Source organism: Macrotis lagotis, chromosome 3 (genome assembly GCF_037893015.1).
Source record: "Macrotis lagotis isolate mMagLag1 chromosome 3, bilby.v1.9.chrom.fasta, whole genome shotgun sequence".
Taxonomy (NCBI): domain Eukaryota; kingdom Metazoa; phylum Chordata; class Mammalia; order Peramelemorphia; family Peramelidae; genus Macrotis; species Macrotis lagotis.
The window spans coordinates 68,526,393-68,533,149 of NC_133660.1; the positions used below are offsets into that span (position 1 = coordinate 68,526,393).

Genomic DNA, 6,757 nt, shown 5'->3' on the forward strand with positions numbered 1-6,757 from the left:
GAAATTTCGTGATAGAAAAGACAAAGGAGAGGCAGGAAGAATGCAGTGTTAGCAATATCCAGGATTGCAGAAGATTGAGGAGAATGCCAAGAAAAGGTTTTAGTATTAGGACGTCATTGATGACCTTTAGATTTAAGATGCTAGTGGGAATAGAAAACAGAGTTCAAGAAACAAGAGATTGAGTGGTTGATGAGAGAGGCCACTTAGGACAGTGGAAAGAACGCTGCCTCAAGAGTCAGTGCAGCCATGTTTAAATCCTACATCTGACATTTGTTATTTGTGTAATCTTGGCTAAATCCCTAAGAGACAGAGAAGTATACTTAGAATCAACCAAGCTTGAATTTGAATCCTACCTCAGCCACTTACTAACCTTGTGATTCTGGGGAAGTCATCAAACCTCTCTCAAACCTCAATTTCTTAATTTGTAAAATAGGGGAAGTAGTCTATTTATAAAACAGGGCTGTTATGAAGATTAATTTGAGGTAATATATGAAAAGAACTTGGAAATCATCAAAGTGCTATATAAATACTACTTAACTATCTCCATCTTTTAGTTTGGACTTTTCCTCATCTGTTAGTTTGGACTAATTGACCTTTAAGGTCCCTTCCAAGACTAGCTCTAAGTTCCAATGAATTCAGCAAAGGCAAATTTAAGAGAAGTTTGGCTATGAATTCCAATCAGTCCAATTAAAAAGTGAAAAAAAAAAAAAACTTGTGTGACCTGGACAGACTCAGGAACTGCTGTTAGATCTCAGAAGAGGATGAAACACTTCTGTGTCCTTTTGAATTTTTCAAAGTATTTTCACATGTGGGATCTCATTTATAGCATCCCATATGGCAAGTTATTCAGACAAAATGTAGTAATAATGAAATCATTTTACAAATGAGAAAACCAATCACAAGATGGTTAAGTTACTTGTACAAGATCATGCACAAGTTCATGTATTGATTACCCAAATTTGATTTTCTGCTTCCTAAACCATTTCTATTGTTCTTCTATTGTTCAGGCACCTGGAGCTCTCATCTAATTTTTGTGACATTGGTGTGACATGATTGTCACTGTCACAATTTTTTTTATCATGTCTTCTGTGAGGTTCAATAGGATGCTATAATGGGTAGAGAAATCCAATGGTCAGGGGTAGCTTCTACAATATTGTCTCCTCAGGTCCAGCATCTATTCGAGGTTTCTAGAAAATAAAACTCAAGCTTCAAAAAAATGAAAAGAAAAAATAGTACCTCCTACCCAATGGGGGAGGGAACCCCAGGTACAACACTTTTCCAAATGGTTCCTTGAAGATGGAAGTCTCATGAAGATGGAGAACATATTCTATGTAAAATGTGTACTTTCACAGTGGTTCTATATGCTTAGAACTGGAAGAGACCTTAAAGGACATCTGGTCTTCCTTCACCATCTTATAGATAAACAGAACTGAGGCCAAGAGGCACTAAAATGATTTGTCTGATTGCAGAGATAGAAACAGAATTCAAACTCAGATCCTCTGACTCTAACTCCAGGACTTATTTAGCTGTCCTACTAATTCTTTTTTTTTTGCAAGGCAATGGGGTTAAGTGGCTTGCCCAAGGTCACACAGCTAGGTAATTAGTAAGTGTCTGAGACAGGATTTGAACCCAGGTACTTCTTATTCCAGGGCCGGTGCTTTATCCACTGCACCACCTAGCTGCCCCCCCTACTAATTCTTCTAACCAAAAATTGTAAAAGGGCAATACATGTCATAGGAAAGAGAGGAGAGAAATAAACTGCCTAAAAATCAACCTGAGAAAAGCATAGACTTGATATGTGGTGCTGCAATCCTGTGTTTATACTGATCAAAGATTTCAATGTCAACTGGTTAGATTACAGTATCTCTGTTAACATCAGTCCCTTCCTGTACCCTGGCAAGGCTGGTTATCCTTCAGAGTACTCCAGAGTAAGTGAGATTTTTTTCTTATTTTAGATTTATAAATTCAAGCTAAAGTGGGGAATGGTATAAGATAAACTATATGAAAAACATTCACATTCCTGAAGCAAGTATATGAATTTTGAAAGAAGGGGTCTGCATTTAGGTATAGTAAAATTATTTAAAAGACCATGTTTATACTCTGATTCTTCATAAAAATGAAGAAATCGAGCCTTTGCTAGTTGGGTCTTTTTGTTCATCTTTTTTCTCCCCTAAAGTTTGATTTGTTTAAATGCAAAATTCCTGAACCATGTCAGGCAGGATTATGTTATTTGTCATATCATTAATTCATGATGCTAGCCCCTGATGTTTCATTTTCAGAGGCAATGAAGATGTAAGTCACACAGTAGGAAATCTAGGCTAGATCAGCATGAATGAGAGAAAATGAAAACCTTTTTTCCTCCATTTCCTGCCATGGACCACCTTGTAAGAGAAATCAGTTCATTCATTTCAGGAGATGTTTTGCAACCTCATTTTCAGATAGCATTTGTTACTGTAAATACCAATGTCACATATAAATTATAATCCTATATATCATGATACTTTCCATTTCTTTGAAGGCATCTTGTAAATATGGATCTCAAAATCTTTAAAATGATATTCCTAAGATGATGTACCAAAAAATTATGAGAACATCACCAACCCATTATCATTAATTTTAGATGTCCTACACTAAACTGCATATCATATGCCCTTAGGGCAAAAGAGTAGAATCCATCTGTATAAGTAAGTTATTTATCAGACTCAAACAGTGTTATTACTTTTAATCCTTATGTACAAGGAGACATTTCCACCTGTTTATCTCTCTAGCTACATATTCGTCTTTTTTTATTCATATTCATTTTGTATTCATCATTATGTATATATATATTGTAATGTGTGCATTTGAAAAACTAAGTGATATCTAAAACTGATGAAATACCTTTTTGTGCCATTTCTGAGCACAGTGCCTTGCATATAGTGTATGCTTAATAAATATTTGTTCAGTGTTGAATGAATGAACACACCATGCTTCATAATGACCTTGACTCTCCCAGCACCCTGTACCTCCCCAAGATTAGTGGATATCTTTGGCAGGTGCTTTATATTTTTCAGGTCACTGAGTTTGGCTTCCATCCTCTCTGGTGCAGTAAGTGAAATTCCAATGGTGGTGGTGCTTCAGTTGTTTTTCAGTAATTGCCGACTCTTTGTGTTCCCATTTGGTTTTCTAAGTAAAGAAAGTGGTTTGCTATTTCCTTCTTGGGGTCTGGAAACTGAGGCAAATAAGGTTAAATAATGTCTCCAGGCTCACACAGCTAATAAGTGTTTGAGGTTATTTGTCCTCATCATTCCATTAAGGGACAGGCAGGATGAGATAAGCTCTTAAACTTCTCCAATTTGAAGATTCTGTAAAGGCAAAACCAATTTAACTTTAGAATTCCTTTCCTGAAAGCTCCTTCCCAGATGTTCTCAAATTCTCTTCCGTAATTGTCCCCCTCCTTTTGCCATCATTGCTACAGACTATAGCTGATATCATGGTATGTTTCATGGGGCAAAATATTTTGTCTCATAGAGATCTCTAATTCTGAAGGGAGAAATAAATGTCATGTTTATTTGTTTTTGTCACAAAGGCGAACCAATTGCAACCACAAATCTAGACACTTTCTGGGTCCTGGGCACTGTAGTTTGAAACTAAGATCTTTTGAAGTTGCTCAGCAATGGAATGGGCAACAAGGTGGTGCAATGGGTCTACTCAGTCCTGGAATCAGAATGACTCATCTTCCTGGCTTCAAATTTGACCTTAGAAATTTTCTAGCTGTGTGACTCTGGGCAAATCACTTAACCTCTCTCAACCTCAGGTTTATCACCTGCAAAATAGGATAATAATAATAATAATAATAATAATAATAATAATAATAATAATAATAATGTTAATAATAATAATATACCTACTTCTCAGGGTTGTTTTAAGGATAAAATGAGATATTTGTGAAGATTTTTTCAAAACTTTAAAACACTATATAACTGTCACTTAGTCCTTGCACTGTATTATCTGAAAATTTAGTAAAATTAGCATGATGTACATACTTTTATCCCAATCATTGAAAAATGATATAAATCAAGGACAGCTTTTTGGGGGACTCCAATAAAGACTAGTATCTATGTTGACAGTAACCCACTATTGACTCCACATCTTCCATACATTTAAACTATTACTAATTCATTTAAATATATTATCATCCATTTCAAAACTACATTATTTACAAGCATAATAATAGAGACTTTATCAAATGCTTTTTAAAGCATTATTATCATGCTTTATATGTCATTATTCCACTAATCTACATGTTTTCTTGTAGAAAATCAATGTTATGAGGTGGCTAGGTGGCACAGGGGATAGATAGAGCACCAGTCCTGGAGTCAGGAGGATCTGAGTTCAAATCTTACCCCAGACACTTAATAATTGCCTAGCTGTGTAACCTTGGGCAAGTCACTTAACCCCCATTGTCTTGAAAAAAAAAATCAACATTACTCTAGGATGACTTGTTCTTGATAAAGTCATATTGACTTTTAATGATAATTATTTTTCTTTTCTAAATACTCATAATCTCCATTCATTTTTTTTTTATTTTGTCAAGTCAAGTTAATACTTGTCGTTCTCTACTCTCCACAATTTATGAAATTTTACTTACTCTGGCTCAGCAATTACAACTGGGAGTTACACACACACACACACACACACACACACACACACACACACACACACACACAAACACACATCAATTGAGCAGTAAATTAACCAGTTGATTCTATAGGAGAGAAATTCATCAAAACTATCAGTTTGACAGAATTTTAAAAAGCAAAATATTTTGAGCATTTGTTGTATATAACTTTTAAAAAGAAATATATATATATATATATTATATATATATATATATATTATGGTTAGGTCATCTTCTTTTGCATTTTTTATTAATTATTTTGATATTCTTGACTTTTCGCTCCTCCAGAAGAATTTTGTTACTTTTTTTTCTGGTTCTATAAGATAATTTTTGGGTAGTTTGATTGGTATGGCACTGAATAGGTAATTTAATTTAGGAAGAATTGCAAACTTTATTATATTAACTCAGTTTACCAGGAGTAATTGATATTTTTCCAATTTTTTAGCTCTGACTTTATTTGTGTGAAAAATGTTTTGTAATTGTGCTGATATAGTTTCTGGGTTTTTCCTGGCAGGTGGACTTCCAAATATTTTATATTGTTTACAATTGCTTTAAATGGAATTTATCTTTTTATCTCTTGCTGTTGGGTTTTTTTTTGGTAACATATACAAACCTTGATGATTTATATGGGTTTATTTTATGTCTTGCAACTATGCTAAAATGGTTAATTGTTTCAAGTAGTTTTTTACTTGATTTTCTAAGATTTTCTAAGTTTACCATCATTTCATCTCCAAAGATTGAGAATTTTATTTTCTCATTGCCTAATCAAATTCCTTCCATTTCTCTTTCTTATTGCCACAGTAAACACTTCTAAAATAATTTTGAATATCAGTAGTGATAATGGGCATCCTTGTTTCACCTCTCTCCATTACAGATAATGCTTGTTGATGGTTTTAATTAGACATTGCTTCTCATTTTAAGAAAAACTCCCTTTATTCCCATGCTTTCTAATGTTTTTAATAGGATTAAATAATTTTGTCAATAATTGGGGCAGCTAGGTGGCACAGTGGATAGAACACCAGCCCTGGAGTCAGGAGTACCTGAGTTCAAATCCAGCCTCAGACACTTAATAATTACCTAGCTGTGTGGCCTTGGGCAAGCCACTTAACCTCATTGCCTTGCAAAAAACAAACAAACCAATAATTGACAATAATTTTGTCAAAAACTTTTTCAGTATCTATTATGATAATCATATGATTTTTGTTGGTTTTGTTATTGATATGGTTTATTATGCTGATTGTTTTCCTAATACTGAACCATCCCTGTTTTCCTTATATAAATACTATCCCATCATACTGTATTATCTTAATGATAACTTGCTTTAATCTCTTTGCTAATATTTTACTTAAAAATTTTTGCAATATTTGCCATTAGGGAAATTGGTCCAGTTTATTCTCGTTCTGTTTTGATTCTTTCTGCATTAGGTATCAGTACCTCATTGGTGTCATAAAAGGAATTTAGCAGAACTCCTTCTTTGCCTATTTTTTCAAATACTTTATGTAGAATTGAAATTAATTAAATAACTCTTTAAGGAATAACTAGTCTTACTTGCATGGATTAGGGTTAGGCTATTGGTATCAGTGAAAAGGATGGGTCATAATGTAGGGAGTGTAGACCCAGCAAAGTTTTGACCATGGACTATCGGATGGTGATTTGGACAGAAATCATGAAGACAAGAGTAGGCTTAAAGGAGAAAAGCCATAAAATCTGCATTTTAAAAGTTGAGGTGCCAGTGGTACATACATTCACAAAGAGTTATAGATATAGTGGTGTTCTTTATATAGAAACTTGCCTCTAAGGGCTTCATATTGCTTTTGTTTTAAAATCCACATTCTCCTGCCTATCTCTGAAGGTCTTCCACAATATTTCCCATAGCTCCGCAGTAGTTTCCTTTTCCATTCATCCTGTTGTAATAACAATAATAATAAGAAGAAGAAGACCATTTATATAATGCTTTAATATTTGCAAAATGTTTTATATATGTTTTCTCATTTAATCTTTGTAGCCATCTACTTTGGATAGAGGTACTAATGTTACCTTCATTTTCCAGGCAAGGAAATTGGGTCTGAAAGAAGTTTTGACTTGTCCAGAGTCATA

At 34.0% G+C, this 6,757-nt stretch overlaps 1 long non-coding RNA gene across 16 annotated transcripts in view; it reads right to left on the minus strand.

The window, feature by feature from the left end:
- The window catches only part of LOC141517619 (uncharacterized), a 170,338-nt gene that overhangs the window by 145,998 nt on the left and 17,583 nt on the right, over positions 1-6,757 (minus strand). For 13 of the 16 annotated variants that reach the window (XR_012476920.1, XR_012476921.1, XR_012476927.1 and 10 more), the window contains exons 3-4: positions 6,453-6,564; positions 2,881-3,344 (exon numbers count right to left, since the gene is read on the minus strand). The exons of 2 other annotated variants lie outside the window; for them this stretch is intronic. This is a non-coding gene — a long non-coding RNA (uncharacterized LOC141517619). The remainder of the gene's footprint in view (positions 1-2,880; positions 3,345-6,452; positions 6,565-6,757) is intronic. One more of the 16 variants, XR_012476915.1, reaches the window with a different exon arrangement.